Raw genomic sequence first — 17539 nt, 5'->3', positions numbered from 1 at the left:
CCTAAACTAACCATTTTGCCATGTCTTTCTGCCTGCCTGAAATTAAAGTTGAAGCGCTTGATCAGGACTTTTAAGACTTGGGCTTCTACTTTGTGTCTCTTGTCCCTTCATTCTTTTCCTCCCTCCCCAGGTCACTCGATGAATTCCCCAAGGGCCGGTTCACCCACCGGGCATGAACCCTGCCAGATACCACCCTGCTGATCAGCCATGAACAGGAGCTGACATGGCAACAGCTTCTCTGGCCTGGATAGGATAGAGACAGAGCCAAGAATGTAGGTCAGTGATGAAGCTTGAGCTAAGTTTCAATTATTGCCAAGAAAAAGGAAAACATTTACTACTGAGATGGCAGCAGATGCTTGGTCTCAAAAAGAGGGAAGTGTTTTACCTGGATTTGTGGATCGGGAATAAACTTGGGACTTTCTACATTCGTGGGCCAACCCACAGTCAGTCAGTCAGTCAGTCTCTCTCTCTCTCTCTCTCTCTCTCTCTCTCTCTCTTTCTCCCTCTGCATGAAATATGTAGAATTTGGATCAGATATGAGCTCTCAATTACTTCTCCTGCACATGCTTGCCTGCTGCCATGCTTCCTGACATGATGGACATGGACAAACCTTCTGAAAGTGTAAGCAAACCCCTAATTAAATGCTTTTATAAGTTGTCTTGTTCATGGTGTCTTCTCACCGCAATAGTACAATAACTAAGACATCTTGTAAAACTGCAAAATTTTCTATACAAAATGAGCCCTCATTCCTGTCTGATACTGTGCATATACTATTTAATATATAAGGAGCAAAGGCCTTTCTTAGGGACACACAAACACCAGACACAGGGCAACAGACGGAGGCAGGTGGACTATACAGAGAGAGAAGTAGATAGTTTAAATGGGTCTTGCTCTTGGTTTAGTTGCCTCTGAAGGCAAGATTTGGTTTGTTGGTGTGTTTGTTTGTTTGTTTTTTCGTTTTCAGAGACAGGATTTTTGTGTGTAACTAGCCCTGGCTGTCCAGGAGTTGCTTTGTAGATCAGGCTGGCCTTAAACTCACAAAGATCCACCTGCCTCTGCCTCCCAAATGGTGGGATTAAAGGCATGTGCCACCATGACCAGTTTGAGGGCCAGATTCTTTAATGTAATGTGGTGCTCCCATGGGACTTCATATTGAGACCTTGTCTAGGGCAATGTCAGGGGTCAGGGGAGTAACAGATGAAGTTTCTGAAGTGTCTCTCCATGCTGGTCATTTCTTGACTGGATTTTTGGTTCTGTATAGTCTGTGGCTTTGCCAATTTATCAGCAAAGGTCAAACACTGCTGATTGGTGGGAAAAAGGGGAGCCTGGGGTGGAAAATTGAATTGATAGGTAAAGCAAAGCCTGGAGTTTGTTATGTGAGAGCTGAGCTCTCTGGTGAGCTTCAGAAAGCTGTCAGCTTGCACCCATGATTTGTCTTCAAGTCAGTGTTCCCTCAGATCCTCTCTCCAAGCAGAGGCTGGTCCTTGGCAACCAACAGTCTGTCAGTTCTCATCTAGAGATAAAATTAATCAATATGAAGGTCCTCTGATCAGGTTTAAGAACATCCTTAGTGTGTCTTTAGTATGTGCCAATTTGGAGTGGAGATGTTTGATTAGCTCTGTGATGGAAAATTTGGAGTTGACCCCAGGATTGGAGCCAGAGGTCAGAAAAGGGCAGGTTGTTTTTTCCTTTCTCCCTGTGGCCTTTACTGTATGGAAATTGAAACCCAGTGTGATGGATATTCTAGGCTGTCAACTTGAATACATCTGTAATTAACTAAAACCTGAAAAGGAGGGGCACGCTTTGTGAGGGATTTTTTTTTTTTTTTTTTTTAATTTGAAGTGGAAAGATCTATTTCTAACCTGAATCTTTGAGGTGGAAGTCCTACCTTTAATCCAGTGATTGAGGCAGAAAGAAACAACTTTAATCCAGATTTTTTGAGCAGGAAAACCCACTTCTAGTCTGGGCCATGATTTGTACTGGAAGCCTGCAAAGGACATGGAAGAAGGAAGCGTTTGTTGTTTGCCTGCTTGCTCTCATCTTGCCAGCAAGTTCCTTCTTTCTCTGGCATTTTAGGCTCAGAGTCACTTCACCATGATGGTCTGCATGGGGCCTCCTTTCCCACCCTTTGGATAGGCAGGCCTCTACTTCAGCCACCAGGTAAAACTATCCCCCAGAGATTGCACATCCTGCCCTCTGCTCACCACCTGCAAATGTGCATGTCCTTGGGTCTAGCTCTTCCCAAAGTGGCTATAGGACTCCAACCTTCCCTCCAAGAACTTCTGGCCTCAGAAACCCAAACCCATGCTCCCATGCTTACAGACCAATAAAGCCAATCAGAGCAGTGACAGGAAGACCTCTTGCCTGAAGTCAGCTCAAGCTCTTCAGTGATGTATTCAGTACACTCACGGGTTTAGGTCTCATTTCCATACATGCCCTAGTTATAATGAAGAATGGAAAATTATAAAAATCATTTTTTATAGAATATATACATATATAGATGCTTTTTAAGTTCTTCTGGGGACATGGAAACTTTTCTCTGAAACAAGCCAGGCCAGTTTCAGGAACTGGATATAAAAAATGAAAGTCATTCAGGTGGTAAAAACACAATGACAGGGTAGGGCAGTGACATGATAAAACCACATTTTTGAGAAGAATAATTGTACTGAGTAATTTCCATGGCTATTAACAATTCAGGGTGGGTTTCTCTGGAATGTTTCACTATTCTTATGTTATGTATCCTTGGCAACCCCTCACCCCCTCCTCACTCCCTTGGTTTGTGGTTTTCCTGTTTAAAAGACCACTCGAGGCCAAACCTTGCTCTTGAGAGAGAGCTTGTGGTTTGACCTCCGGCCAATTTCCCTAATAAAGCCTCTGCTGATTGCATCCAGGTATGGTTTCTTGTGATCTTTGGGTGGTCGTGATTTCCTGAGACTTGAGGAAGGGTCTTCCGAGTATGGGGGTCTTCAATAGGAAGGCTAGACCCAGGTTCCACAGGCTCTACTCCCAACAGACATGCCCACTTGGACATTGATCAGCCACCAAGAAGAAACTCAAAGCTTCAGCATGCCTTCACCAAGACATCCACCAACCACAAAACTGACCATCCAAGCCACCTGCCCATCCCAGGAAACCCCTGAGGCCATCTGCCTGAACTCTGTCTGCTCATTCTCTTTTGGCCTCCTCAGCCATCTCCATCTATCTTGGAGGCCCAACAGCTCAACCTCTACATAAGTCACTGAATGCTCTTTAATGAAAAAAATATTTCATAGCCCAATAAAATAGAAAGGCATAGTCCAGCTTCGCCTGTGTGTGGGTGTTGGTGTTTTTCTTGGTTGATAATGGTTTCACTGGGGCTGTGTTTGCTTAGACCCTGTGAAAGTCAGACTGCAATAATGGTGCCAGGCTTTGGGAAGCAGAGGACACACACATGCACACACACACACACACACACACACACACACACACACACACTTACACTTCAATAAATGCATATCTTTGATTTCCTAACCCTATTTTCTTTATAAAGAATACATAATAACACATACATCACAATTCACACTAAGGGGCTAGTATACTTAGGAAACTGAATGCATGTTTGCTCTCTATGGCTTCCCTTTCAAGCAGAGGTGCTGGGTCACTGGGGTCTTGGAGCAGGAAAAGACAACAGAAACCTTGGCCAGGTGTGGTGTTCCATGCTGCCGGGAGCCAAATCCATGGAATTACCTGCTGTTCTAAGAGAACCTCATAAAATGAACTGCTGTTCTGGAAAGTCTAGTCAGACAAGGTTAAGTAAATATGTTCACGGTCTCAGTTCCCAGGAACTTAATGAATATCTGCTATTACCTGGAAGCCGGTTAGGCAATGACGATAAGATAGTGAGATAGCCTTAAGGAATGATCCTTGCCTAAACTAACCATTTTGCCGTGTCTTTCTAACCTGCCACCTGAAATTAAAGTTTAAGCACTTGATCAGAACTTTTAAGACTTGTGCTTCTTCTTTGTGTCTCTTGTCCCTTCATTCTTTTGCGCCCCTCCCCAGATCACTCGTTGAATTCCCCGTGGGCCAGGGCACTTGGCGTCCTATGTTGGGCCTTTGGGTTGTGGGTCCGATCAAACATTGCCTCTAATGGACATCCCTCAAGTATAAGGACACTTGAGTGGGTGGAGATGATTGCAAGAGTAATAAAAGAGTTAAAAACAGCTGTAGCACAGTATAGGCCTGCTGCCACTTTCACAGCTTTATTAGATACGCTGGTAGAGGCAAATTTAGCCCCCCAAGATTGGAAAGGAGATCTCAGTGGGAGTTTTATCTGGGATCAAATGAGGCCCTGATGAACCATTTCAGGAATTTGTAGATAGGCTGCTAAAAGGGCTGGTAGAATTTTTAGAGACCCTCAGGCAGATGTTCCTTTTGTTCCACCATTTTCTTATGCGAATGCTAACTACAGTCCAAGCCATGCTTTCACGGCACTGAGGTGATAAGGAATGCTCTAAGTATGGGGACATAGGTCATTTTAGGAAAGACTGCCCAAAAATTAGAGGCATAGACAGACAGCAGAATCACTACCCTGGAATCTGTCCTCAGTACAGGAAGGATAATCCTTGGGCCAGGCCTCAGTAAATAGGCACAGATTAAGAACATTTACACTTGAGTTAAGGCAAAGCTCAGAGTGGGCTCAGCAGAAGCTTGTGTGATATTCCTTTTGTCATGGTCATCCTGGCCAGCCAGCCCCTAAAAAGTTGTTTTCCAAAACTTTTTATTGCCTGGCTTCCTCCTTGGGGAAGAAAGGTCAGCCTCAGACCCAAAGACATTCACCACAGACAACTTATAGGCCAGGAGTTATAGATAATGATTATGCTGGAGAAATTAAAATTATGCCTGCTTACTCTATGACATTATAGCTATGCCTGCTAATAAAAGAATTGCTCAAAGAGAGGACAGATTGGCCTTCAACTTGGCCTTTATCTGATACTCTCACTCAGCTACAAGGGATTGGTTATTTAATTAATCCAAAACTTAAGTTCAAACTTAAGATTTATGAAACTTGTGAGGCATTACAGCCCGGCTTGCCTACTCCAGCTGCCATTCCAGGAAGTGCACATAGAATTATTATAGATTTAGATTTAGAAGATTGTTTTTATACCATTCCTCTACATCCTGGTAAAGGTGGGAGGTTTGCATTCAGTGAGTTTGCTTGTAATTTTGGAGAGCCCATGAAGCAACATCATTGGAAAGTTTTGCTTCAAGGAATGCCTAATAGCCTTACATTATATTAAAATTTTTTTTTCGTTTCTTTAATACAAAAAGTTAAGAGTTTAAATCTTTCAGTGTATATTCTTCATTGTATGGTATTTTATTAGCTGATCTCTCTGAAGGAGTTTACTGCAAGCCTTTACTCTCATACAATGAGGTTTAAAATTGTGGGGAGTGCTTGTTGCTCCAGAAGAGATTCAAAGGCAATACCTTTTCAATATTTGGGATCTCAGTTATATCCTAAGCAGATTCTGACACAGAAAATTTCTGTAAGGCCCGCCAGGAAGGGAGGAACTCCCTCCCTGCTCTCGGGAATTCACTGCCACCCCAATAACTGCAAAGACACCGAACTTGATGTAACAGCAAAAGGTATATTTCAATCAACGCGTTGAGGTCGCACTTCTAGCCTGTCTTACGCAGCAGAGGCAAGCAATGAAGTATGACCCCCACTTAGGGAAGAGATAGAGCTTTTATAGTAAGAACCGCAACCCAGGGAGATGAGGGGGGAAATCATGATTAAGTATCTATAGAAAGCACCCATCCAGTGTTCAGCTTCCATGACAGGTTCAAGAAATGGTCAGGGGGAACTATCTAACACTATCTAATTTGTCTTGTGGTTACTTTTGTTCCTGGTATCCAGGGTGCACAGGCATGCTGAGAGCTCTCAACTCAACAGATTGGGAAAAGATCATTACCAATCCTACATCTGATAGAGGGCTAATATCGAATATATACAAAGAACTCAAGAAATTAGGCGCCAAACAAGAAAATATCCCCATTAAAAAATAGGGTACAGAGCTAAACAAAGAATTCTAAACTGAGGAAACATGAATGGCCGAGAAGCACCTTAAGAAATATTCAATATCCTTAGTCATCAGGGAAATGCAAATCAAAACAACTCTGAGATACCACCTGAAACCAGTCAGAATGGCTAAGATCAAAAACTCAGGTGATAGTAGATGCTGGCAAGGATGTGAAGAAAGAGGAACACTCCTCCATTGTTGGTTGGGCTGCAAGCTGGTACAACCATTCTGGAAGTCAGTCTGGCAGTTCCTGGACATAGCACTACCTGAGGACCCAGTTATATCACTCCTGGGCATATACCCAGAAAATGCCCCAACATATAACAAAGACATATGCTCCACTATGTTCATAGCAGCCTTATTTATAATAGCCAAAAGCTGGAAAGATCCCAGATGCCCTTCAACAGAGGAATGGATACAAAAAATGTGGTACATTTACACAATGGAATATTACGCAGCTATTAAAAATAATGAATTTGAGAAATTCTTAGGTAAATGGATGGAACTAGAAAATATCATCCTGAGTGAGGTAACACAATCACAAAAGAACACACATGGTATTTACTCACTGATAACTGGAGATTAGCCCAAAAGTTTGAAACAACAAAATTCAACTACCAGACAACATGAAGCTCATGAAGAAGAAAGAACAAGTGAGGATGCCTAGGTCTTTCTTAGAAAGAGTAACCAAATACCCAAGGGAGCAAATATGGAGACAAAGTGTGGGACAGAATCTGAAGGAGAGGTTGTATGGAGACCATTTCACCTGGGTATTCATTCCATGTGTAGTCACCAAAAATAGACTCTGATATGGATGTCAGGAAGGGAAAGCTGACAGCAGCCTGATAAGGCTGTCTCCTTAGAGGTCCTCCAGAGTCTGACATACCCAGAGACAGATACTTGCAGCTAACCATTATTCTGATCAAAGGTTCCCAATGGAGAAGTTAGAGAGTAAACTGAAGGAGCCTAAAGGGTTGGTGGCCCCATGAGGAGAGCAACAATACCAACCAGCCAGAGCTCCTCAGGGTCTAAACCACCAGCCTAGGAGCACATATGGAGAGCCACATGACTCCAGCTGTATATGTAGGGGAGGATGGCCTTGTTGGGCATAGGTGGGAGACGAGGTCATTGGTACCTTGAAGGCTGAGCACTGAGTGGGGGGTGGAATCTGAGGGTGGGGAGGTGGATTGGAGGGTAGGTGGCTAAACACCCTCATAGAAGCAGGAGGAGGGGGGATGGGATAAGGGGTTCCTGGGTGGGGGAGGGGAATGTGGTAAGGGGATAAAATTTGAAATGTAAATATTATATCCAATAAAAGAGGGAAAAAAAGAAAAGCCATTAGTTAGAACCAACATCCTTAATAAAATGTCAGCCCTCTTTAAAAAAAAAAACTATCTTGATACTAAAATTTGTTTTGAGAATTGTATATTGCAGAATGATCAGCCTTGGTGTATCTACTCAACAAGCAAGCTGGGCAGATCTACTCAAACCTCTGAGGTCTGGGAGTTCCATCTGGAGGCAGTGAAGACACAGCATCAGAGGCTTGTCAATTTGCTCTTCCCCCCACTCCTCTTCTAATATCTCAACGCCCATAATCAGCTTGAAGAAGCTAATGAAGAGTCAGCGCCCCTATTCCCTGGGCTTGGGGACTAAGGTGGTAAATGTTGGGCTGTCTTTCTAGGGAAAAGTAGTGGTTTTGTCGGAATAGAGAGGATTAGCTAGGGTTTATTGCATAGCCATAACCTATTAGTAGAAATCTGTATAATTAGTATCAAGATGAAGATATAAATTCTTAAATGGCACCAATTTACTTTGATTACAAATTTTAAGGTTTTCATTGGTACGAGCTTCTTATTGATATAAGAGTGAGATGAATATTGTTACCCTCATAGGCATTGTATCAGTATAACACATTTAGGAATACAAGGCTTAGACCCAGTCCTTCTTTAACTTTTTTTAAACTGATTTGAGATGGTCAGCCTGTGAGTTAAGGGACCATAGCAAATTCATGGCTTGGAGTTTATTGTTAGGGTGTTTTCTATGTTTTATTTAGAAATAGCTGAGTGGAGTTAACAGGCAACAGTCCAGATTGCCTTACATGGATAGTTGGTTTTCAAAACATCAGAAATCCACAGAATTGACATGACAAACATTTCTGTATTAATGTTCATTTTGATTAGAGACCTGTCTGCTCCTGACAGGTTCATATATTAAATTCTAAGAAGAAATTGAGCATCTTTGGAGTTACTCCAGTTGTGGTGAGACAGCCACTAGACAAGAATTGCCTCTTTCCATCTGCAGACAAATTACTGTCCAGAAAAGGACACACTCGCAGAATAGTCGACTGATTATATCTGCCTAGACAGAGTAATCAGCCCTTAATAATTCTGCATCACTAAGGTCTGTCAGATGATCCTGGGCCAGAAGGCAGAAGAACAGATGCTCCAACGTTATATAGTAGAGGGAGTGTCCAGGTGTTCAGAGGTCTCTATAAATTGGCTAAGTTTTAGAAGCTATGCTTTGTGCTTCCCACAATTATAGTTAACTCAGTCATTCTGGATTTCTGACGGGGTTGAAAACTTATAGCCTCATAGCCAATTCTGGCTATTTACCTTGAGAGAAAAGATTTGAGTGGATGGTCATCAACTGACATTCATCCTAAAGTGTTTCAGCCCGTACTGCCCGTTCCGGTCCGAGGGTCAGGGTCTAGCGAGAGAGAGAGTGGGGATAAAGGGGAAGAGACGCGAAGAATGGAGACAAGACAGAGATTCTGATCAAGTCTCGTTTATTGAAGGGAATTCTGAGCTATTTATAGGCTTTTGCCACGTGCCTTGTAGGCGCGTGGATACCACGTGCCTTGCAGGTGTTGATATGACGTAAGCCTTACAGGTGTCTATAGCGTGGACAGCACGTGCACCGCAATGCCTTGCAGGCGTGGATAGCACATGTGCCTTATAAGCATGTATGGTGTAGATAGCACGTGGACAGTACGTGAACCGCATGTCTTGCAGGCGTGACTACCACGTGCACCTTGCAGCTGGGGCCAGTAAACAGCAACACAAAATATGTGGGATATCAGAGTGTGCTTCACCTGTTGTAGGCTATTGAAAACCAAATCTCTTGTCAGGGTATATGGTTCCAGATGGCTGCAAAGTTGATCTAGCCGCTTTCTGCTAAAGTCGGCTCCCAACACTAAAGCCAGGTTCAGAACTAAATGTTTTAGTTAGGATAGACGACAGAGGTGTTGGTTAGTCAACAAAATGATGGACTGGGTATTAGGACTATGTTGTACCTCACTGGTACAAATCGGCATAATTATGCTCTAATTGTAATTTGAGAGAACAGTTTCATTTTAACAGGAAGGGTGATATGTAGGAGGAGCTAAGGTGGGAGGAGTACTGAGAGGAAGAGAAGGAGTAAGAAGAGGAGGAGAAGAAGGAGAGGAGACGCTAGGTGATGAAATAGAGAAAGAGGGGGGAGACAGGGAGGCAGATGTTCATGTATGTCCACCAGTCAAAGATAGTTGATATATCTAGGTTGGGTATTGGGTTACACCTCTGATTGAGCAATACCAAACTTATAAAGCCTATGATTAACATTTTTTAAAAAATGTATAAATGCAAAAAGGAAAAGTGGGGCATGGGATAGGGGTTTTCTAAGGGGGGGTAATGGGGAAAGGGGATGGCATCTAAAGTGTAAATAAAATATCTAATAAAAAAAGGAAAAAAAAAACATCATTCTTTCTTGAAGGCGTCACAGAGTCCCCCTTGCTGAAGAAAAAGCAGATCGAGCCCTCTGCGATTTTGGAGGACCACTTCAGACAGCAAAATGAAGAATTTTTCCAGATTAGTGATGCCAATCTCTAGCTGTTCGATGTCCTTGTCAATGGCCCATTGAAGGTCTGAGAAGTGCAAGTCCCAAGGCCTGGTATCAAGATTAGAACCTCCAACAGCAAACACCACAGGTAGCTCATTTTTATCTGGAAAGGAAAAAAGAAGGGAATTATCAGGGAGATCTCTCTTCCCTGGATCTCAGTTGTTATCCATTTTATCTACAATGGGCCTGGCTTTGTGGCGGTATCTATTTGTTTCACTAATCTTTCTGGCAGCCATCTAGCCTTTCCTTCTTTGGTATCAAACAGACGTATCAGTCCTCAGCCCCATATGAGAACTGGGTCTGGGCCATTCCATTTAAAGGTAAGAGGGTCCTTCCACATAACTGAGGCATAGTTTTTATTGGTCTCAGGGTGCCAGACATGATTGGCAGCAGATTTGCCATGAGTGTAAAGATTTAGAAAATTGAGAACAAACAAGGCATGATAGAGAATAGTTTTAGGGGATCCCTTCTGGGGGTATAAATCCCCCTTCTTTAACTTATGTACAGTATTTTTGATAGTCTGGTGGGCACGTACAACAATGCCCTGTCCTTGAGGATTATAAGGAATGCCAGTAATATGTCTGATTTGTAACTGGGGGCAAAACTCTTGAAAAAAAAATGTTTTTCAGTGTAGCCGGAACCATTGTCAGTCTTAATAATTTTAGGCTTATCCATGACAGAGAGCCATTTTAAAACATGGGCTATAACATTTCTAGTCGCCTCTCCACTGTGTAAAGTAGCAAAAATAAGTCTACAAAAGGTATCGATGGTAACATGGAGATATTTAAGATTGCCAATATGTGTGAATATGTGTGACATCCATTTGCCATATTTCATTTGGAACCAAACCTCTGGGGTTAATGCCCAGGTAGGGAGTGGGCTAAAGTGTGACACAAGCAGGGCATTGTTTAACTATCTGGCTTGCCTGTTCACGAGTGATGTTAAACAGCAGGCAAAGGGTCTGGGCATTTAAATGATGTAAGGCATGACTCTTTGGGGCCTGTTCTACAGAACCTAACAACATCGGGAAGATCAAGCTGGTGGCAGCATCTACACAGGCATTTCCTCTAGAAAGGCAGGCAAATCAGAATGAGCACAAAGATGTCCAACAAAAAGGGGTGGCATCTAGAGGCAATCAATTTTTGAAGGTGAGAAAAAAGAGGGGTGGCATTCGTGGAGGGTCTAACATATGGGGCCCTCTCAAGAATGGGAACAGAGAGAGGTATATAGGCACTGTCAGTATACAAATTAAAAGGGCCATTTATCAACAATTGAAAACCCTTTATTACTGCAGAAAGTTCTACAAGTTGGTTCGATTTAAAGAGGGGACAAATAGGGGTAGCCTGTCCATCTATAACGTGAGCCATCATTGAGATAGGAGTTCAGAGCTGGGAGTTCAGGTCAGAGTGACTGAGTGCTATGGGTACCAGGAACTAAAAAAACAAATCACAAGATAGATTGAATACAGTTTGAGTTGAGAGCTCTCAGCATGCCTGTGCACCCTGGATACCAGGAACAAAAGTAACCACAAGACAAATTAGATAGTGTTAGATAGTTCCCCCTGACCATTTCTTGAACCTGTCATGGAAGCTGAACACTGGATGGGTGCTTTCTATAGATACTTAATCATGATTTCCCCCCTCATCTCCCTGGGTTGCGGTTCTTACTATAAAAGCTCTATCTCTTCCCTAAGTGGGGGTCATACTTCATTGCTTGCCTCTGCTGCGTAAGACAGGCTAGAAGTGCGACCTCAACGCGTTGATTGAAATATACCTTTTGCTGTTACATCAAGTTCGGTGTCTTTGCAGTTATTGGGGTGGCAGTGAATTCCCGAGAGCAGGGAGGGAGTTCCTCCCTTCCTGGCGGGCCTTACAGAAATTTTCTGTGTCAGAATCTGCTTAGGATATAACTGAGATCCCAAATATTGAAAAGGTATTGCCTTTGAATCTCTTCTGGAGCAACAAGCACTCCCCACAATTTTAAACCTCATTGTATGAGAGTAAAGGCTTGCAGTAAACTCCTTCAGAGAGATCAGCTAATAAAATACCATACAATGAAGAATATACACTGAAAGATTTAAACTCTTAACTTTTTGTATTAAAGAAACGAAAAAAAAAATTTTAATATAATGTAAGGCTATTAGGCATTCCTTGAAGCAAAACTTTCCAATGATGTTGCTTCATGGGCTCTCCAAAATTACAAGCAAACTCACTGAATGCAAACCTCCCACCTTTACCAGGATGTAGAGGAATGGTATAAAAACAATCTTCTAAATCTAAATCTATAATAATTCTATGTGCACTTCCTGGAATGGCAGCTGGAGTAGGCAAGCCGGGCTGTAATGCCTCACAAGTTTCATAAATCTTAAGTTTGAACTTAAGTTTTGGATTAATTAAATAACCAATCCCTTGTAGCTGAGTGAGAGTATCAGATAAAGGCCAAGTTGAAGGCCAATCTGTCCTCTCTTTGAGCAATTCTTTTATTAGCAGGCATAGCTATAATGTCATAGAGTAAGCAGGCATAATTTTAATTTCTCCAGCATAATCATTATCTATAACTCCTGGCCTATAAGTTGTCTGTGGTGAATGTCTTTGGGTCTGAGGCTGACCTTTCTTCCCCAAGGAGGAAGCCAGGCAATAAAAAGTTTTGGAAAACAACTTTTTAGGGGCTGGCTGGCCAGGATGACCATGACAAAAGGAATATCACACAAGCTTCTGCTGAGCCCACTCTGAGCTTTGCCTTAACTCAAGTGTAAATGTTCTTAATCTGTGCCTATTTACTGAGGCCTGGCCCAAGGATTATCCTTCCTGTACTGAGGACAGATTCCAGGGTAGTGATTCTGCTGTCTGTCTATGCCTCTAATTTTTGGGCAGTCTTTCCTAAAATGACCTATGTCCCCATACTTAGAGCATTCCTTATCACCTCAGTGCCGTGAAAGCATGGCTTGGACTGTAGTTAGCATTCGCATAAGAAAATGGTGGAACAAAAGGAACATCTGCCTGAGGGTCTCTAAAAATTCTACCAGCCCTTTTAGCAGCCTATCTACAAATTCCTGAAATGGTTCATCAGGGCCTCATTTGATCCCAGATAAAACTCCCACTGAGATCTCCTTTCCAATCTTGGGGGGCTAAATTTGCCTCTACCAGCGTATCTAATAAAGCTGTGAAAGTGGCAGCAGGCCTATACTGTGCTACAGCTGTTTTTAACTCTTTTATTACTCTTGCAATCATCTCCACCCACTCAAGTGTCCTTATACTTGAGGGATGTCCATTAGAGGCAATGTTTGATCGGACCCACAACCCAAAGGCCCAACATAGGACGCCAAGTGCCCTGGCCCACGGGGAATTCAACGAGTGATCTGGGGAGGGGCGCAAAAGAATGAAGGGACAAGAGACACAAAGAAGAAGCACAAGTCTTAAAAGTTCTGATCAAGTGCTTAAACTTTAATTTCAGGTGGCAGGTTAGAAAGACACGGCAAAATGGTTAGTTTAGGCAAGGATCATTCCTTAAGGCTATCTCACTATCTTATCGTCATTGCCTAACCGGCTTCCAGGTAATAGCAGATATTCATTAAGTTCCTGGGAACTGAGACCGTGAACATATTTACTTAACCTTGTCTGACTAGACTTTCCAGAACAGCAGTTCATTTTATGAGGTTCTCTTAGAACAGCAGGTAATTCCATGGATTTGGCTCCCGGCAGCATGGAACACCACACCTGGCCAAGGTTTCTGTTGTCTTTTCCTGCTCCAAGACCCCAGTGACCCAGCACCTCTGCTTGAAAGGGAAGCCATAGAGAGCAAACATGCATTCAGTTTCCTAAGTATACTAGCCCCTTAGTGTGAATTGTGATGTATGTGTTATTATGTATTCTTTATAAAGAAAATAGGGTTAGGAAATCAAAGATATGCATTTATTGAAGTGTAAGTGTGTGTGTGTGTGTGTGTGTGTGTGTGTGTGTGTGTGTGTGCATGTGTGTGTCCTCTGCTTCCCAAAGCCTGGCACCATTATTGCAGTCTGACTTTCACAGGGTCTAAGCAAACACAGCCCCAGTGAAACCATTATCAACCAAGAAAAACACCAACACCCACACACAGGCGAAGCTGGACTATGCCTTTCTATTTTATTGGGCTATGAAATATTTTTTTCATTAAAGAGCATTCAGTGACTTATGTAGAGGTTGAGCTGTTGGGCCTCCAAGATAGATGGAGATGGCTGAGGAGGCCAAAAGAGAATGAGCAGACAGAGTTCAGGCAGATGGCCTCAGGGGTTTCCTGGGATGGGCAGGTGGCTTGGATGGTCAGTTTTGTGGTTGGTGGATGTCTTGGTGAAGGCATGCTGAAGCTTTGAGTTTCTTCTTGGTGGCTGATCAATGTCCAAGTGGGCATGTCTGTTGGGAGTAGAGCCTGTGGAACCTGGGTCTAGCCTTCCTATTGAAGACCCCCATACTCGGAAGACCCTTCCTCAAGTCTCAGGAAATCACGACCACCCAAAGATCACAAGAAACCATACCTGGATGCAATCAGCAGAGGCTTTATTAGGGAAATTGGCCGGAGGTCAAACCACAAGCTCTCTCTCAAGAGCAAGGTTTGGCCTCGAGTGGTCTTTTAAACAGGAAAACCACAAACCAAGGGAGTGAGGAGGGGGTGAGGGGTTGCCAAGGATACATAACATAAGAATAGTGAAACATTCCAGAGAAACCCACCCTGAATTGTTAATAGCCATGGAAATTACTCAGTACAATTATTCTTCTCAAAAATGTGGTTTTATCATGTCACTGCCCTACCCTGTCATTGTGTTTTTACCACCTGAATGACTTTCATTTTTTATATCCAGTTCCTGAAACTGGCCTGGCTTGTTTCAGAGAAAAGTTTCCATGTCCCCAGAAGAACTTAAAAAGCATCTATATATGTATATATTCTATAAAAAATGATTTTTATAATTTTCCATTCTTCATTATAACTAGGGCATGTATGGAAATGAGACCTAAACCCGTGAGTGTACTGAATACATCACTGAAGAGCTTGAGCTGACTTCAGGCAAGAGGTCTTCCTGTCACTGCTCTGATTGGCTTTATTGGTCTGTAAGCATGGGAGCATGGGTTTGGGTTTCTGAGGCCAGAAGTTCTTGGAGGGAAGGTTGGAGTCCTATAGCCACTTTGGGAAGAGCTAGACCCAAGGACATGCACATTTGCAGGTGGTGAGCAGAGGGCAAGATGTGCAATCTCTGGGGGATAGTTTTACTTGGTGGCTGAAGTAGAGGCCTGCCTATCCCAAGGGTGGGAAAGGAGGCCCCATGCAGACCATCATGGTGAAGTGACTCTGAGCCTAAAATGCCAGAGAAAGAAGGAACTTGCTGGCAAGATGAGAGCAAGCAGGCAAACAACAAACGCTTCCTTCTTCCATGTCCTTTGCAGGCTTCCAGTACAAATCATGGCCCAGACTAGAAGTGGGTTTTCCTGCTCAAAAAATCTGGATTAAAGTTGTTTCTTTCTGCCTCAATCACTGGATTAAAGGTAGGACTTCCACCTCAAAGATTCAGGTTAGAAATAGATCTTTCCACTTCAAATTAAAAAAAAAAAAAATCCCTCACAAAGCGTGCCCCTCCTTTTCAGGTTTTAGTTAATTACAGATGTATTCAAGTTGACAGCCTAGAATATCCATCACACTGGGTTTCAATTTCCATACAGTAAAGGCCACAGGGAGAAAGGAAAAAACAACCTGCCCTTTTCTGACCTCTGGCTCCAATCCTGGGGTCAACTCCAAATTTTCCATCACAGAGCTAATCAAACATCTCCACTCCAAATTGGCACATACTAAAGACACACTAAGGATGTTCTTAAACCTGATCAGAGGACCTTCGTATTGATTAATTTTATCTCTAGATGAGAACTGACAGACTGTTGGTTGCCAAGGACCAGCCTCTGCTGGGTGCAAGCTGACTGCTTTCTGAAGCTCACCAGAGAGCTCAGCTCTCACATAACAAACTCCAGGCTTTGCTTTACCTATCAATTCAATTTTCCACCCCAGGCTCCCCTTTTTCCCACCAATCAGCAGTGTTTGACCTTTGCTGATAAATTGGCAAAGCCACAGACTATACAGAACCAAAAATCCAGTCAAGAAATGACCAGCATGGAGAGACACTTCAGAAACTTCATCTGTTACTCCCCTGACCCCTGACATTGCCCTAGACAAGGTCTCAATATGAAGTCCCATGGGAGCACCACATTACATTAAAGAATCTGGCCCTCAAACTGGTCATGGTGGCACATGCCTTTAATCCCACCATTTGGGAGGCAGAGGCAGGTGGATCTTTGTGAGTTTAAGGCCAGCCTGATCTACAAAGCAACTCCTGGACAGCCAGGGCTAGTTACACACAAAAATCCTGTCTCTGAAAACGAAAAAACAAACAAACAAACACACCAACAAACCAAATCTTGCCTTCAGAGGCAACTAAACCAAGAGCAAGACCCATTTAAACTATCTACTTCTCTCTCTGTATAGTCCACCTGCCTCCGTCTGTTGCCCTGTGTCTGGTGTTTGTGTGTCCCTAAGAAAGGCCTTTGCTCCTTATATATTAAATAGTATATGCACAGTATCAGACAGGAATGAGGGCTCATTTTGTATAGAAAATTTTGCAGTTTTACAAGATGTCTTAGTTATTGTACTATTGCGGTGAGAAGACACCATGAACAAGACAACTTATAAAAGCATTTAATTAGGGGTTTGCTTACACTTTCAGAAGGTTTGTCCATGTCCATCATGTCAGGAAGCATGGCAGCAGGCAAGCATGTGCAGGAGAAGTAATTGAGAGCTCATATCTGATCCAAATTCTACATATTTCATGCAGAGGGAGAAAGAGAGAGAGAGAGAGAGAGAGAGAGAGAGAGAGAGAGAGACTGACTGACTGACTGTGGGTTGGCCCACGAATGTAGAAAGTCCCAAGTTTATTCCCGATCCACAAATCCAGGTAAAACACTTCCCTCTTTTTGAGACCAAGCATCTGCTGCCATCTCAGTAGTAAATGTTTTCCTTTTTCTTGGCAATAATTGAAACTTAGCTCAAGCTTCATCACTGACCTACATTCTTGGCTCTGTCTCTATCCTATCCAGGCCAGAGAAGCTGTTGCCATGTCAGCTCCTGTTCATGGCTGATCAGCAGGGTGGTATCTGGCAGGGTTCATGCCCGGTGGGTGAACCGGCCCTTGGGGAATTCATCGAGTGACCTGGGGAGGGAGGAAAAGAATGAAGGGACAAGAGACACAAAGTAGAAGCCCAAGTCTTAAAAGTCCTGATCAAGCGCTTCAACTTTAATTTCAGGCAGGCAGAAAGACATGGCAAAATGGTTAGTTTAGGCAATCATCATTGTTTAAGGCTATCCCACTATCTTATCCTTATTGCCTAACCGGCTCTCAGGAAATACCAGATATTCTTTAAGTTCCTGGGAACTGAGACCGAGAACATATTTACTTAACATTGTTTGACTAGGCTTTCCAGAATAGCAGATAATTTCATGGGTTTGACACTCAACAGTTGGTTTTTTTTTCTATTATGAGGAGCCATAGACAAGAAATTTTACTTGCACTTTCATTCACTGGGTATATAAGG

This window comes from Arvicanthis niloticus, chromosome 13 (assembly GCF_011762505.2).
Source record: "Arvicanthis niloticus isolate mArvNil1 chromosome 13, mArvNil1.pat.X, whole genome shotgun sequence".
Taxonomy (NCBI): Eukaryota; Metazoa; Chordata; class Mammalia; order Rodentia; family Muridae; genus Arvicanthis; species Arvicanthis niloticus.
The sequence above is the reverse complement of the archived record's forward strand: the minus strand, read 5'-3'. Positions refer to the sequence as shown.